Raw genomic sequence first — 19,050 nt, forward strand, 5'->3', positions numbered from 1 at the left:
ATGATCTAACTTGTCGTGGTTTTTTCAATGCAATATGGGTTGAGCTTTGTTGGTTTCAACTGCTTAATAATGTCTGATGTGTCCAACAATGGTGGAAAGAATGGATGAAGGTGGTCCACATTAAACACTAGGTGAAGGCCAAGGAATTGGGGAATGATGAGCTCAAAATAATTGTCACCCAAAACCTTAGTGATGGTGTAAGGTCCATATCGAAGGGGTCAAAGCTTTTGATGGGCTCCAGTCAAGAGTTCCTTCTACAAATTCAACGAAATTTTGTCACCAGATTGAAACTAATGTGGAACCCAACATTGATCATGAATTTGTTTATACTTAGCATTAGCATTTTCTAAGATACCATGAATCTAATGGTGGATGTGTTAGATGCATTCAATAAATATGGTGTCTTTATCGACATTAGATTGAACATGTGCAAATTATTCATGTGTAGTTGCAAGAGGCATTGCAACATCAATGAGATGCAATGGTTGAAATCCCATGCCCACTTAAAAGCGGCTATGGAAAATCAAGCTATGGAGAGCTTTTTTGTAGTATTTTTTCACATATGGAATACTCTCACCCCATGTTTTTGAATTCTTGGAGTTGTACATGTGTTGTATTTTCACTATCATCCTATTAACAACCTCTTTGTAGCCATTAGTTTGAGGATGGAAGGTAGTCGACTTAGTGAGCTTAGTTTCCAAAAATGAACAAAGTCTCAACCATAATGCACTTAGGAACCTGTTATCTTGATCTAATATAATGGTCTATGGAATCCCAAGATGTACCCACACTCACTCGAAGAAGATTTTGGCAATGTCTTCTACTGTGATGTTTTTTTGCAAGCCATCAATATAGCCATCATAGAAAATATATAATGGACAAAAAATACATAGTCATTACCATGCTTTGTAGAAGGAAGGCCAAACATATAGTTCATGGAGGTGGATTCCCAGGGCCTACTAGTAGTAAGTAGAGGAGTATATAGGCCTTTCTTCTTAATGGTTGGCTTTGTGATTGCATAGGTAGTGCACGATCTAATATATTTTCCAATATCTTGTCAGAGATCTTGCTAGTGAAAATACTTGTGTAGAACTGCCACTGTGTTCTCGACACCAAAGTTTTATGCAACCCAACTGTAGTGCACCTCCCAAACAATCTTGTCACTCTCACTTGAAGGAACACGGAGGTACCCCAGGTGGCATAATTGTGTGTCCTAGAGGTAGAAGTTTGGGACTTGCTTTTCATCCATCAACATCTGGTATGTGGTGGTGAATTTTTTATCATTTATTTAGAGTTACAACCATCCACAAGTCTCATGCCCACAAGAGTTGAGAAAAATGGTCAACCCCAAAACTGCTAGGTGACTGAGGAAATCTACAACATTATTAGTGCTACCCTTCTTATGCAAAATTTTCATATGAAATTGTTGTAGACATGTCGACCATTTATGATGGTGATCATTCTACAACTTCCCTTGTGTATGTATAAATTGAAGAGTTTGGTGATCTATTTGGATGATTGTCTCCTTCTCTAGAATGTAATGTTTCCACTACAAGTAAGCCTACATGATGGAATACGTCTCTTTATTATTGCTATGATATTTCCAAATTGTATCACAGAGTGTCTCACTATGATGGGACACCAGATTCCCTTGCTGGATGAGGACTCAACCAATAGGATAGTCATAGGTATATGTCCCAATTTTAGATGGTTGCCAAGGAGAGGAAACAAATGTATCAAACACTTGTAGGAAAGGATCATCTTCTTCTTGTTCTTCAGAAAGTGCAACAATCAAGTTTATGTCTAGTGCAAGTAGATTTGATTCAGCCATGAGTTTAGCTAAACCTTGTCACTTGATGAGCTTTGTAAGCTTTATCTCCAAGTCATACTCTAGCATATTTGTAATCCACTTTCCTCTTCTACCTTTAGGATCCGTTTAGACAAGAATTTATTTCACTATTCTAGTAGGAACATAAGCAATGGTGTGAGAATGTAGAATATAAACTTGAAAATCCTTGAGAGTTTTCACCAAAGCCAAGGCTTGTTTATTAATCATATTGTATCTTAGTGTTGCATCTCTTATACTGCGATTGAAAAATGCTATGGGCTTCTCATTTTTCTGATCTTTCTTTTGCATTAGGACCGCTGCTAATGTATGCTTAGAAGCAAAAGCAAAGATGATGAAACCCGAAGTGTAATCTGGGCTAATCAAAATAGGAGTAGATAACGCAAAATTTACTGCATGAGATGATTTCTTGGCCTCTAAAGACTAGTTTACCTCACTGTCCTTCTTCAGCATGTCTATCCTTTCCTTCTAATGCTCAGCTAGATTAGGAATGAGTCTTCTTAGAAAAATGCTTTTCCCATTGAAAGACTGAATCTCTTCCTTGTTCCTTGGGAAATATAATTGTTGAACGGCTTGCACTCTTGCAGGATCAATGTGAATGCCATCCTTAGAGATGATATGTCCCAATAGCTTACCTTCTTCCATGGTGAATAACCTCTTCTTTGGGTTGAGTGAGATGCCAAATTTTCTACGTTTCTGAAAAATAATTCTTAAATGATGTAAATAATCTTCATCAGATTTCAAAAACACTATAGGATCATCTAAATAAATAACCATAAATACATCTTTTTCATTGTCAAAAGCTATGTCCATAGCCTGGTGAAAATTAGCTCCTACATTCTTCAATCCAAAAGGCATCTTGGTGTACATGAATGTACCCCATGGAATTGTAAAGGCTGTGTTGAGCTAATCATCCTTATGTACCAGAATTTGATTGTACCTAGAATATCCATCTAGAAATGACATTCTAGACGACCTAACTACCTTCTGAAGTATATGATCCATCTTTGGCAAGGGATAATTGTCTTTCAGGGATATGTTGTTCAAATTTCTGAAATCAATACATAGACGAATCTCCCCAGACTTATTTCTTATAGGCACTAGATTAGACATCCATTCAAAAAATCAAATAGGGACAATGATACCAAACTTATAAAGCCTATTTACCTCTTTCTCAATCAATGGCAGTAGCCTAGGATTAATCCTCCTTAGTTTATGGTGAAATGGCTTTTGATCAAGCTTAATAGGAATGGTATGTTGAATGATACTCTTGTCATAAATCTCCAGATCTGAATAGTCCCAAGAAAATACATCAACAAATTCTTTCATTAAGGATATGTACTTAATTTTTTTTTCCTCAGATAAGGACTTTGATAGATCAACCATCTTAGGATTATCAGTTATGCCAATGTTTACATATTCAACTACTTTTTCTATAGGAACGAAGGTGGGCTTCTTGGCAAAATCATCACAATCAAACAACTCTTCCAAAGGCACCAAGCCTCTTGGAATGTTGTTGTCCTTGAGCTGTAATATTTCAATCTCAGCTGAGTGGATATCTCGATCATTCATATTGGATGCATCATCAATGTGAGAATTCCGAAATTCTCCTTCCAATTGTAAAAATTTTTCTATATGTTTATCATCCCAAAACACTTGCTAAAATCTCATATGATCTGGGATAGTTGGGTGACATTTGACATGGATGGAGTAGTTCTAGTTAGGATGAATAGGAATCTTCACTATACTTGCTGCAGTGGCGAGTGAGTCTGCTATGACATTTTGAGTTCTAGGAATAAGAAACAAAGTATATTGTAAAATGGTCTTAACAATGTCAAGTACAACATTGTGATAAGCTCTCATTCTTCGATGCTTGGCCTGGTATTCCCATTTAATATGTTTGATTACTAATTCGGAGTTGCCATAAAAAAAATATTCTTTGCTCCCAACTTCTTCAAAATATTGAGGCTAGAAATCAATGCTTCATGTTTCACCTCATTGTTTGAACACTCAAAAGCCAACTTGTAAGAACTCATTCTCAAATTTCAGGGAATTTTATTTGATTGATGTAATGGACCATGTATCCAGACACCAATCCTAGGTGCTTATTTTCCTAATACACCATCAAACTCCATGGTCCAAAGACCATTTTATTCATCCGGAAAATGGATCTCTGAAGGCTGAACTGTTTTCTCTTCAGGAAGATGTTCAGTTGTCTTAAAACTCTTTGTTTTCTACACTATCCTTTCTATGTCTTCAATAGTATTCACTTACTGCAAACACTCTTCATTCACCTATTTCCCTTTAGCTGTAATGGCTTTATGCATGCTGCTCATGACCTTAGGAACTTCTGAAATTTCTATTAGCTGACTTTCATCATCAATAGAATTCATATCACTATATAAAATGAAAGAATTAAGATCAATATGGACAACATGTATAAGATGATTGACTGGATTTTCCTTACCATTGATCATGAATTTCATTGTCTTTTCCCTATAAAGTTTTTGGAGCTTACCAAAGATAGGGATAGTGTCATATGAAAAGTCAAGTTGTAGAGTGCCCTATAGTTTTTCTCCCCAAGACCTTGAAAGTAACATGGCAAATCTAGGAGGAATATCAACAACTACTACATCCATAAGCACATTCTTGGTAGGGATTTGGTCCAAGGATACTACCAAGTCTTTAATTAGGCCAAGGCATTTGACTCTCCTAGAATCAAAGGAATAAAGATCATGGTAGGGTCGGGTGATACTCAATCCTAGTCAGTCCATGATGACTTTAGGCATAAGATTAAGTGAGGCACCAAAATCTAGCATGGTGTTATGGAGGATAAAATCATGAAGTTTAAGACTCAAATAAAAAGGAGAGATTTCACTATCTTCATGAGTTCCTTCTAAGGCTGGACCAAAAAGGATTGTTGGTTCATCATTAGCCACATTAAATGTATCTGGCAGCTGGTCAAACTTAAGCATTTTTGCAATCTGGAATTTATATTTGTCAGTTTTTACTAATTCAATGAGGGGAATAGAAACCTTCAATTTAGAAATTTCATTTTTCAAACTAAAAAGATTAGATTGCTTTTCTACCTCCTTTACAACAATGTCCTTCTTTTCTGTTTGTCCTTTAGCTTGATATTCTTTCTTGTGACTTTCAGTTTGAAAGTCTTTGTCCTTCGTTACATTGCTGGTAGAGGCTTCATTTGTTTTGTCCTGGTTTAGTATGACAATTTCCTTTTCTTTATTTTGACCTCTAGGATCTAGTTCCTTGCTTGGTGTGTCCTTTTGTACATTTTGTATTTTCTAAGTCAAATTAACAAGTACATTTATATTCCTCAAGTTGTACTACTTTTGGAGATGACTAAGGGCATTCTGATATCCTCTTTGGTACTCTTCAGTTTGAACAACCATAGATCGTCACTTGCAAGAACAAGTTGTTGATCACTCTGTATGAAAGAATGCTCGAAAAACTGATCTTCTTTTGTTAGCAAAGTAGTCAGCTCATCTTCTTCAAAGAAGTGATTCTCTTCTACAATCTCTTCTTCATCTTCATCATGGCCTTCAGTATAATTTTGCTAAAATGGAGCTCTTACTTGGCCTTGAGGATCTTGGTTTCGCTGCTCTTTCTGTTGATTTTTGAATTTTTGTTGTTGCTATCTGCGAAATTTAAGATTCTTCACTGAAGGTTCTGCTTGTCGATCAGTTATGGAAATTCTATCCATCATTCTCTCCATGGTTTTGATCATACTATCAAGATTTACATCAGAAGATGATGCAGGTTCTTCTTTAAAGACAAATTTCTTATCAATCCTCTCAAGCTTTGACTTAGACTTCTTGATAAGAAAATTGGCTTTGACCCTTACTGCATTTCACTGCATTTCTTCAAGAGTAGCATGGTATCTCTCTCTGAGTTGGCATGCCATGTCTGGGTCAAATATATCGGGATAATGGAGAAGCGCTAGATGAGGGGGAAGCTTCATATCATCAAGAATAGAATTGCATACCAAATTAAATCTTATTGTAAATTCTTGAACTGTCTCACTTGTATTTATTTTCATTGAATTATACTTAGCTAATATCTGCAATGGATTCTTCTTCTCTTTCCAACGAGCTAAGAGTAATTCAATCAACCTTTAAGAGATTTTGACAGAATTAGTAGCCATACCTCGAAACCATTTTTTAACATCTCCTGAAAAACTCTGAGCTATAATCCTCATCTTGGCATGATCTTTGTTAATTTCTTCTAAATCAACGAAATCCACTAATTTATTAACATGCTACTGAGCTATAATTTTTTCACTTCCATCAAACAATGGGGCTCTTTGACCATAATTTTGAGGCAAAGCAGCAAGTTGAGCAGGCAATAAAAGAGGTGCGAATCGCGCCCTGACTGCTGGTGATGGTGGAGGTACTATAATTGGTTGTGCAGGAAAAGACGAAACAAATGGAGGTCGCATGAAAGATGATAAAACTCAATTATTAGGAGATGTAACAGATGTTCATGGAGGTGAAATAGAAGAGGAATCAGTGGCTAGGTACTTGAGTTGATACTAGATGAAGGCTTTTTCAGTAGTGAACTGGAGTTCGCTAGCAAGAGATTGAAATTTGTTAAAATTCAACCATAATTCGTGATCAGTTTAGTAGAAAAAAGATTATAAAGAAGTAGAGAGAGTTTCAACTTTTAAAGGCTCTAATGTCACTTCAGAGATGTAGGACTCAGACTTTGACCTCGAAAGAGATAACTCTATCTGAACATGAAAAGGAAGTTTCTCAAAAGAAAATAGATTTTTAGGCAGAGATGTCATTCTTTTAATTTTTTGAGCTACACTTTTAATGATGGGTAATCTAAGTTTCTGAGTAGTATTTCTAGATCTTCAACAATAAAAGGTGGATTTGGGTCAGGATTTGACCTGGTATATCTTTTAGGATCTAGGATTTTCACACCCTATAACTGATGAAATTTATGAATTCAACCTATCTTTGGATACTTTAAGTTGTGAACTAAATAACCAATTCTTTGAAAACTCTTAGATATTTCCCAAGAATGATTTATCAGTCATTTCTTGGCAACGATGCAAAAAATATTAGTCCCTTACAATTTCCTAGGTTGAAAAGAGATCGAGAAGGGTAACCTCAAAACATTTCAGCTCAGTAGATATACCTACTGAGCATGAGAGGGATCTCTAAAAGTCTCCTGTCAGTCAAATGACTTTAAGTCAAATAATTTTTAGGCTAGATATATATAGTTGTTTGTGTGTTGGTGAAAACTTAGATTTTAGGGTTTGCTCGACTAGGGTTTGGAGCCACAAATAGGTCTAGGCTCTAAGAGTGTAGAAGAAAATATTGAAAGGAGCTAGATGCCTCAGAAGGCCATGGTGTATTTAGAATATTGTAAATGTAGTATATAAGAGAGAGTGAGGAAGAAACTAATGGGCATAAGTAAACATTATGTCATTAGCTTAGGAAGACATAAACATAACTATGGAAACCAAATAAACAGAACTTGAGAACAAGAATTCTGTATATTTCAATGTAAGGAATCCATAGAAAGAAGATATACCATGTATATACATATGTTTTAACCATTAGAAAAAAAATAAAATGAAGAACAAACACCATGAACTCACTCGGATAGAGTTCCTTAAAAATAGCTACAACTGTCTTTGTATTAACTGAACAGATGATTACATGCAAGCCTCCTCCACAAAAAGTCAAAAGCTTCTCTCTGAAAGAGAAATGATACATATATACTGTATAGATCACATTCCAACCTTCAGGAGTTAAATTCCTAGGTGGAGAAACTGACTCCGAGATTCTCTCAACCAACAAGTGAGAGTGAGAAGGTGAAACTCAAACACTTCTTGGAGAGTTTGTTAGGAGTTTTCTTCCTTTATGAGGTCTAATAAACATCAAAAACAACCTATCATGTACATTTATTCATGCCTACGTCACCTAGCCTCTAAAAAAGTGCAATTACATAAAGAGTTTTGACTTTGAGTATGTAAAACTAGAAACTAAAAATTTTACACAGTGAAATTTACAATTTAAAACACAAAAAAATGTAGAAGCACAACACTGACTTTAAGATCACTTTCAGGTTCCTTTCTGAGGTCCAAATTAATATATGAGGGACCACTAAATTAGAAATTCAAGTATAGTTTCCATAAAAGTTTGAATTTTTTAAAATGACCCATGTGAAGGACTTCAAAAATCCATTTGCCCAATGTCACTCCAGGAGCACAACGCTTGTCAAAAAGGGGTCCAGAAAGCTAGTCTTTTGCCACTTTTTTCCACTTTTCTCAAAACATGAACCACCTATGGAAAATAGGAGCAAATGGGTTTTTAGAGGATGGCAAGAGATTTCTAAAACTATAGATTTTTCCTGAAATAGATGCTTGAAGAAAAAGCGCAACGCCAAGGCGCTGCACTGCTGGAACTAATGAATTTCTGTATTAGGCTTCAAAATTCATAAAAAACCAAAATTGCTTAGAATTTGCTCAAAATTTTCCAAGAGCTGTAAAATTATAGATGTTAAACCTTCATAGATGCTTCAGCAAGCATCTTCCTGCCTTCATATTTTTTATCTTTTTTGTCTTCTTTGAGCTTGTTTTCAAGCTGCTTGACCTTGACATTGCAAATCATGTTTTGAGCCTGGTTGTTGTGTGCCATGTGCCTTAGCAGTTGATTGTCTTTGTTTGCCTTCTCTAGAAGCTTATCTAAATGATCATTCACCCTATAGAGCCAATACTCCTTGTCTTGATTGACCTCAAGAGAAACTCTATCATTTAGGTCTAGCTCTTCACTCAAAAAATATGTCTTTCGTCTTCTTCTTGCAATGCCTTCTTTAGCCCCTTTCTTGTTGGCCTTTCTTTCCTACTCTTCCCTTGTGTTCCTTCAAGTTCACTTGACCCTATGACTACTTTGCCCTTTCCAACCTACGACAATAATTTGGTTTTCTATTTTTCCATGATCAATTGCTTCACTTTAACCTCACTATTCTCTTGTTCAAGGAATGAAATGATGTACCTTGCACTTGCCATGTTGACTGTCAGCTCTTTGATATGATAGTGTTTATCTCTAATCATCTAGTTCATGCATGAAGTCTGATCCTCTTCCTCTAAATCAACTAGCTAAAATTAATTTTCAACCATGTATTTATCCCACGTTGCTGATCCCTGCTTTTATGATGTAGAAGGCTTGGCCCCTTTCTCACCATGAGAACCAAACACAAGACTCTTCCCTCTCTTGTAAATCCTAGTCACCTCAGGCTTAGGTGCTTTGCTTCTTTCAATTGGTTTTCTAGAGGACACCACTTCCATTTTCTATGTTGGCATGCTAGAGGGTTGAGCTGCTACATTGGCTTCGTGACATTTCAGGGTTATTTCAAAAAACGTGTCCCAACTCATACCTTTCTTTGCAAGTTGGTGAAGGACTATAGTCTTGATCAAACTGTGATGAAACAGGCTAGGGTAGTGCTCCTAGTTCTTCATCTAAATCCACTCTCACGTTTTGGCAATTCTCCTACATAGGTAGTTGCACATATTGAGTGGCTTGTGAGAGGTAAAGTGCATTAAGAGGCAAATATGATAAGCGTACAATCTCGAGAATCTTTCTTCATATGTAAAGAACCTCATGACAATCTTCATCAAGGGGGAATACTTCTCCAATAAGTACCCAAAAGGCATAACATGAGCATGTTTTTCCCTATATGGTGTGTTCAAGAAGGGTCTATAATACTCAAGATCTAGGCTCATCCCCTTGAACCAATATTCACCATTTTCTCGTAACCCTGTAGCAAGTGAAATGGAGGCCATTAAAAAAGTGAGTTCAACACCAGAAATAAGAACACGTTCACCTTTCAACTGAGTTGCCACCCAATATGTCAACTGCTCATTGAATCCTATTTCACTCACCCTTTTGCAGAAATCCAAGCAATTCACATCTTCAAAGCACTGTTTGATAAAGGGATATGACTTGATTTCTCTGCAATTTGATGCCTCATACCTGAGGATTTTCCATCCCTTGTGATGTCACTTCCTCTTTGGTGAATATTATGCTTCCATGATGATAGAAAACCTTTGACAAAATAAATTTTTTCACTTTTGAAAATAGAGTCACCTTTAAGGCTGAAACTTGAGCTATGTTTTCACTTTCCTGAGCACTAGAACTTCTTCTTCTAGAGGTTTTCAAACTGAAAGCAGGATGAATTTGTGATAAATCAACAAATCAATGTCAAAGAGCTTCTTGTCATGCTCTATTCACTGCTTGATTTATTCATGATTGATGGACCTTGGAAACCCTAGTGACCTAATGGATGACTTGAAACTGAATGAAATGATAATGATGACTGACTTTCTTTTATTATGACACCTTCATAGAAATGTGATAGGTCATCAGCATGAGTGAATTTTCAAAAGATTGAACTCATTTCTAGAGTGACCAAAGAGTGACCAAATTTTACTATGTAAACTTAGTGACATGAAAAATTTGATTTTGATAGTCATGACAAGCTTAATAAAAGCACATTTGATCCAGGCGACAGACTAACAAGAATAACACTAACAGATCCATCATTAAGAAGTTAGATGGTTGAGTGTAAGGCGAGAAGATGTGAGAGAAGGCACAGGAGGTAGAACTCCCTTATCACATGTTCACACAAAAGTTGGGTTGCTAATGCATGTGCATATATATAATAAATGGAGGAGGCCAAAGACTAGTTTTGATGCATGGAGAAGCCAACATAGTGACAAAATTTAGGTATAGTGAGCATATCTAAAGCTGTTGCAGAACTGAGTAGATTTCTATAACATAGATATTAGTTTGCAGAGTAGAGTTTGTGTGGTGGATATGGATAATAATTTATGTTGTTGGTTTATCATGGCATTAGTGATTTGATGGTTGTATTGGAACCATTGTTTTCTTTTGTAGAGAGCATCTTGTTTGGTGGTATTTTTTATGTTGATTTGTATAGCGTGTTGTTACTAAGAGTATGAATGCAAAGCTGAATCAGAGTTGAGAAGAGAGTCTCAGATCTAGTATGAAAATAGATTAAATGAGGTATGTATGGAGCACAGGATAAATGAATTCGTGAGCATGGAGAATGAATTTCAAAGCTTCAATGAAAAAAACACATTCTCGATCCAATCAAACTTGGATAGTCCAATCGAGGTTGGGAAAGGATTTTTGATCGTGGTGGGATTTAATGGATGGTAGTTCATAGATCTATTTGAGAACATAGTCTTCCAATATGATAAGTAGAATCGAGTCTCCTGGCTTATCAAAGTGAGTTGATTGTATTGAGGTCGAGTCTCCTCACTAATGGGAGTTTGTCATCTATGTAATATAGATGATTTTTCTTAATAGAATATTCATAGAAACACAACAACAACGACGGTGTTTTTTTTCTTGGTGAAGGTTTTTCCACCAAAAATACTTGTGTCTCATGTGGCGATACTTTCTTGTGTTTTTGTTCATGGTTATGTTACTCATATGGTTTACTTGTTGGTTATGATTTATGAAAAGATATGCAAATGTTTAATGAGTTACTATTGATTAGTGTGTGTGACTCAATTAAGGTAAATAAAAGAAAAAAATTGTGAATAAGTCATACTACTGATTCACCTCCCTCCAAGTAGTACTCAAAGGTTTCCAACAATTGGTATTAGAGCAGGGCTCTTGGTTGCAACTTGATTGTTGGAGAGTAGATCTAGGATTTCTTGCCAGAAATTCTGATTTTTTTTTTAGAATGGATTCAAAAGGAATTGTTGTCCTCATTGCTACAAATTACAAGGTATGGAGAAATAATATTAAATCTCAATTATTGTCTAGTAGATATAGTATTTGGAGATTAGTATGTGAAGGTTATGGAAAGGATCCAATTGTACATAAAGTTTGACGCATAATCTACATGAATCTTTATGATGATGATATGAAGAGGCTAGTAGGTTTGAAATACGCTAAATAAATGTGGGACAATCTAGAATCCATATTTTGAAATCGTACCAACAACAATAAGGAAAATGAGAAAAAGAGCAAGAAGAAGAATAATAAAAAGAAGAAGAAGGGCCTACAAAATCAAGAATCTCAACCACAAGAGTCTCATTCTTCTAGTGCACATGATTCAGCTGATGATGAGAAGAAAAATAAAAAAATCCTAAATCCAAAGGTATAAATAGTAACTATTTTCTGTTAAGTTATAATTTTGATGAATAAGATTTTGATCATGCAAAAATTCCTAGTGAAGATAAGAATGATATTAACGTTGCATGCAAGGATCAATAAAAAATATTGCAAATCTGTGATGATAAGGTGGGAAATATCAAGGAAGAGATTGTTAGCTTAAAGATTAAATTAACATAATAGTTAAAAAATTGAGGAAGGTGTGATGAAGAAATACTAAGAAAAGCAAAATGAATGTGACAGATTAGAATCTAAAGGGGTATCCTTGAGAAAGGAGCGGAAGATGGAGAAGGCCACTGTGGCATTGGATAGTTTGTTTGAGATCCAAAGAGAACCATTGGATAAATTTGGTCTTAGATTTAAAAAGGGTGAGTCTAGTTTGCATGCAAGTAGAAACTCAAAAGTTTAACAAAAAGAATGTGTAGAAAATAATACCAATAGCAAAAGTACAAGCCAAGGAAACAAGAATCAGAACCAACATAGACCAAGCAACAAAACCAACAACAATTGAAAAGAAAACCTCAAGGAGCACCTATATTTAGAATATCCTTTGCTCCAAGAGAGGATCGTGGTAGTTTTGTAAAATTTCAAAGGAACCAAATTCCTTTGGTTCCTTTCACGCATCAGGTAGAACGCTACAACTGTAAAAATATTGGCATGGTGCAGGTAACTACAGGAGAAGAACATTTAGATCAAATCAATGGAGCCTGCAACAATATCAACAACCAAGAAGATTTCCCATCAAGTATAATCATGATCTTTATGGTTATTATTATTCATGTAACCTGTCTAGCCATAACACATCTAATTGTGGATCGAACCGATGGAGGAGAAAAACATTGTATGTAAGGTATACAGTTGAGTGCTACACATGTCATAACTATGGTCATATGGCAAGAGATTGTTTTCTGCCCCATTACTCAAGGAAAAACCTGACAGGACAACAAAAACATAGAGCTCCTAGTAGAAAACTAGTGGTGCAAGAAAAGAAACAGCCAAAGATCATATGGAGAATGAAGGGGCAACAACTCTTCAAATAGTGAAGAAGTAGTACCAACAATAGATCAATTAGCAAAACTACAAACCATGGAAACAATAAATAGAACCAACAACAGATCAAGAAACAAAATCAACAACAATTGAAAAGAATACCTCAAGAATCACCTACATTTAGAATATCCCTTGCTTCGAGAGAGGATCATGGTAGCTTTGTAAAATTTCAAAGGAACCAAATTCCTTTTGTTCCTTTCATGCATAAGGTAGAATGTTAGAACTCTCACAAATTTATGCATGCTACAGCTAACCACGGGAGCAGAATGTCTAGATAAAATCAACGAAGCCTGCAATAATATAAACAACCAAGAAGATTGGTTATCAGGTATAATCGTGATTTTTATCATTATTTTTTTCATGTAACTTTTTTGGCCATAATGCATCTGATTACAGATCTAACCGATGGAGGAGATGAACATTGCATGCAAGTATAGATCTCGCATGAATGATAGGATAATTAATCCTCTTGCTTCATATCTTGGCCATGTTAAATGCTACACATTTCATAACATTGGTCATATGGCAAGAGACTGTTTGTTTCACCATTACTCAAGGAAAAACTTGAAAGAACAAAAAAAACACTGAGAGCTCCTAGTAGAAAACTAGTGGTGGAAGAAAAGAAGAATCCAAAGACCATATGGAGAAAGAAGGAGCATTAACTCTTCAAGTATTGAAGAGAAATCGTTTGTGTAGTCGATGATTATTTCATACATACTTGTAGAGAAATGTATATGATTATGAGACTAGCATAGTCTCAGGGGGATAGTATGGTAGAGTATGACATATTGAGGAGTACTAGAAGCATGACTTTTGATATAGTTCAACCATCCATTTTCATATCAGTATGATACTGTACCCATGAGGTATGATCTCAGGGGGAGTAATATTAGTTAGATAAGTATCTGAAGTAGAATTTGAAACATCCGTCAAGAAAGAGGCTTACGAGGGACTAACATAGGATAGAAGTGAGCCACAAAGCGTTACTAATGCTACCCATGGCTTAACACAGAGCATTCTAACACATGATAAAAGAACATGGGGAGCATTACTCTATTTCTGATGTTTTTGTTGAGGTTTTGGATATATCTTAATTGTTAATTCTGGGGTATCAAGGCTTGTTCTTCATACTATTATTCATTTTCACTCATATTTTCTTTGCAAATGATGTATTTATTTTTTATGATTGGAAAATATATGTATATCAGCCTTGTTACAACCATTTTTATCATCTTCAACTACCCTAGATTGAGGACATGTGGAAATGACATGCATATGAGACTTCAGACTTGACCAGCAATATGTAGGTTGTTATATGTAGCTTGTTGCAACCATTTGCCTTTTATTGTTTCATATTTATGTATTGGTTGAGAGTCATGTCAATATTATGTTGAGTCATCATGGTATTAGGAATGTAATGGAGGAGTTTCATGGATTTATCTTACAACCACATGTATGGGCTAATGTTGATGTAACAATCATGCATTTCAGTCATTGGTCCATAATATATTATGATAGCAACTATGCATTTCATTGATAAATCCATATTAAATGCTCATGATGCTATGTACGTGTATTGTATTTGTCATTGGTTATCTATTCATGAGTCATGAGGTCATGTATGAGGTCTTATGTCGCTGCTACAACCATGTATGTACAATGTTATATGTCATTTAGTCGTGGTCATGTGGAGACTTGGTCCATATGGTGCTTCTATGTGTGAAAACAAAGCATTGTTTATAGTGAAAGCAATGCATTACAAGTTGGAGCTGATTTAGGAGATGGCAAATGTTTAGGGGGAGAATTTTATGTTCCTATTGCTTTAACCATAAATTGATGGCATTATGATCGGTTTGGAGGTGTTCATATTGTGCCTTAAGCTATGATTTGACTATTGGGATTCTTGGCCTCATGCTATGAGCTTAGAGGTTGTTGAGCATTTAGAGATGGTTGATATACTTGTGTTGGTGCTATGTAGTTGTGGTGAAGATTGTGTGTGGTGCCTCATGTGTATCTTGTTGCATATTGTTTCATATTATGTGATGCTTCTCATTGATGCTATGTGATTTGGTTTTCTGCTATGGAGAGTTAGGTTGGGGCCTTATATGATTGATGTTTCTTATGATTTCCATATGTTGGCATATTGATGTGTGATGTTAGAGGTTGTTGGTGGCATGCTACTCTGAATGTAGATTGGTTATATACGTTGATTTTTGCTACTAGTATGAGAGATATAGATGTTGGTTAATGTACATTATTTTTCAGCCATTTGGAGGTCACATGATTCAATACTTGTACCTATTTTCTTTTGACCTCATCATATGGAGTCTACCCTTTTCCATTGATGTCAAAAGGGAAGTGATATAAGAGGAGTTTTATTTGGAGGTTGCATTGTTTCCATCAATGCCAAAGGGGAAGATTGTTGGAACTATGGTTGGTGTAGTTGTTGCTAGTGTGCGTTGACATTGATATCAACCTTGTAGCATGTATTCTAGGTGTTAAGCCATGCACATGTTGTATGGTTGTAGCTAGTTGTGTTGACATTGGCTATTTTAGCCTCTTGATGATGTAGCCTGTTGGGAGTATGGTCTTCATGGAAGAGTTGTCTTTTATTGGCATGTGATTCATCCATGATTTCATGCTTTTTCTCATGGATATGACTTATTGCAGTGATGGTTTTCCCTTATGATGATGATGGAAATGTATTACAGGTTTGTATAGAGATGTTGCAACTATTAGAGGTGAGTTATTGGCATGGTGTCGACTTGTTGGAGACCCTAACATGTTGATTAGTTATATAGAGTTGGAGGCATTGACATGATGACTTAGAGCCTTCATATGACCATGATCAAGTGGTTCATTCATTCTACTGGATTAGGAGGTGATTTCAGGTACTCAGAGAATGATTCTGGAAGTTTTGATGTAGTGTTGACTACATTTTGGGGGGAAAACGTGGGTAACATAGTCTAGAAGCAAATTGGGGTCATTATAACTCATGTTTCCTTCATTAGAAAGTTGTTAGTCTTGATATGAGCATTGTTCCCAAAGGTAGAAGGAGCTTTACGTTGTCCAGACTATTTTCCTACATTCCTCACGCATAAGATGTTTTTGAGGGGTCGAAACAATGGTAATTGCCCACAGTATGAGTTGGAATCTCCTATTGACTTAAAATACAACTTAGATAAGTGTTTAGAGTGTGAATACATTGATGATATGAGTAGTGGAGATGGGGTAGAAATTTTCTTAAGTAGAGGATTAAAGCCATCATTCAAAGGTTAGATGGTTGAGTGCAGGGCGAGCATATGTGAGTGTAGATAGAGGAGTTCGAGCTCCCACAACAAATGTGCACACAGAGGTTGAGTTACTGGTGTATGTGCATATACAGAAGAAATGACAGAGGTTAGAGACTAGTGTTGATGCATGGAGAAACCAACACAGTGACAAAGTTTTGATGGAGTGAGAAGATCTAAAGCTAATGAAGAACTAAGTATATTTATGTAACAAAGATAAAAATTTGTAGAGAAGAGTTTGTGTGGAGGATATAGAGAAGATTTTATGTTTTTGGTTGATCACAATGTTAGTGATTTGATGGTTGTATTGGAGCCACTATTTTATTATTTAGAGATCATCCTTCTTCGTGGTGTTTTTTATGTTAATTCACATAGGGTCTTTCCATTGAGAGTATGAATGCAAAGATGAATCTAAGTTGACCAAAGAGTCTAGGATCTAGTATGAAAATAAAATAAACAAGTTTTTCATAGATTAGAGTAGTGAATTTGTGAGAGTGGAGCAGTTATTTTAATGCTTCAGCGAAAGGAACAATTTTTCCATCCAATCAGAGTTGGATAGTCCAATCAGAATAGGGTGAGTATCATTGATCATGGTGGAATTTAGTAGATAGTAGTTCATAGAATCATGTGAGAACATACTGTTCTGAGATGATCAGTAGAATCGAGTCCCTTGGTTGCTCGGAATCAACTGATTATAGTGAGGTCGAGTCTCGAGACTGATGGGAGTCACTCATCTATGTAAAAGACATCATTTCTTTTAATAGAAGATTGAGAGCAGTGCAACAATAACGAGGGTGGATTTTTTTCTCGGTGAAGGGTTCTCCACCAAAAATACTTGTCTCATGTGTTGATATTTTCTTATGTTTATGTTCATGGTTACATTGCGCATATGGTTTATTTTCTTCTTATGATTTATGCATAAATCTCCAAAGTTTAATGAGTTGTTGCTAATTAGTGTGTGTGATTCAGTTAAAGTAAATAAATGGAATTTTTTTTGAATAAGTCATAGTATTGATTCACCCCCTCTCAGTAGTACTCAAAGGTTTCATGAGAGTGGAGTAGGGATTCGAAGTGTCAGCAAAACGAACATTTTCTCTATCGATTCAGAGTTGGATATTCCAATCAGAGTTGGGTGAGGATCATTGATCATGGCAGAGTTCATTAGATGATAGTCCATAGATCCGTGTGAGAACATAGTGTTCCAAGTTGATTAGTATAATCCAATCTCCTCATTGATCAAAGTTAGCCAATTGTAGTCAGGTGAGGTCTCCAAATTTATGGGAGTCACTCATTTATGTAAAAGACATCAATTTTCTTAATAGAATATTCAGAGAAGTGCAACAATAGCGAGGGTGGGATTTTCCCCCGTGAAAGGTTTTCCACCAAAAATACTTGTGTCTCATGTGTTGATACTTTCTTCTGCTTCTGTTCATGGTTATGTCTCTCATATGGTTTACTTGCTTTTTATGATTTATGGATAAATATCCAAAGTTTAATGAGTTGTTTCTAATTAATGTGTGTGATTCAGTTAAAGTAAATAAATGGAAAAAATTGTGAATAAGTCATAGTATTGATTCACTCCCCCCTCTCAGTAGTTCTCAAAGGTCTCTCATGGCCTAGGCTTGCCTATCCTACTCTATCCTATCCTAGCCTTCTATAACCAAGTCTAGCCTACTCCAACTTAGCATATCCTAGCATAGCCTAGCCTACTCAAACGTAGCCTATCCTAACATATCCTAGCCTACTCTAGCCTAGCCTAGCATACAATAGGCTAGCTTAGCCTACTTTAACGTAACCTAGTCTAGCCTACCCTAGCCTAACGTAGCCTAGCCTATTCTACTGTAGCTTTCTCTTGCCTAGCCTAGCCTAGCCTAGACTAGCTTACCCTACCCTAACATAGCATATTATAGCCTAGTCTAGCCTACTCTAACCTACTTTAGCCTATCCTAAACTATCGCGGCCAACTCTATCTTACTCTAGCCTACCTAGCCTAGACTATCCTAGCCAACTCTGTCTTACTCTAGCGTAGCCTAGCATACTCTAGCCTAGTCCAACCTAGCCTAGCCTAGCCTAGCCTATCTTATTCTAGCCTACCCCATTCTATCCTAGCCTAGCCTACCTTAACGTACTCTAGCCTAGCTTATCCTAGCCTATATTAGCATACTCTTACCTAGCATAATCTATCTTAGTCTAGCCTAGCCTACTCTACTCTAGCATACTAGCCTACTCTAGCATAGTATAGTACTCTAACCTAGCCTACTCTAGCCTACTATATCCTAGACTAGCCTAGCCTAGCCTAACCTATTCTATTGTGTCCTAGCCCAGCCTAATGTAGCCTAGCCTAGCCTACTCTAGCCTAGCCTTACCTGTCTTACTCTAACCTAGCCTACCATAACCTAGCATACCATAACCTAGCCTAGCTTACTCTGACCTCACCTAGTCTAGCTTAGCATCGCCTAGTGCACCCTTCTCTAGCATAGTCTAGTCTACTCCAACCATTCTTAGCATGGGCTAGCCTATCCTAGCCTAGCCTACTATAATGTACGTTAATCTACAATAATGTATGCTAGCCTACTCTCACCTAGCCTAGCTTACTCTACCCTACCCTAGCCTACTCTATCCTAATTTAGCCTAGATTAGTCTTTTTCTACTCTATCCTACACTAGACTAGGCTAGCCATCTCTAG

Source organism: Pinus tabuliformis, chromosome 7 (assembly GCF_031772625.1).
Source record: "Pinus tabuliformis cultivar Carrire ecotype Pingquan chromosome 7, CPIR1, whole genome shotgun sequence".
NCBI classification, from domain to species: Eukaryota; Viridiplantae; Streptophyta; class Pinopsida; order Pinales; family Pinaceae; genus Pinus; species Pinus tabuliformis.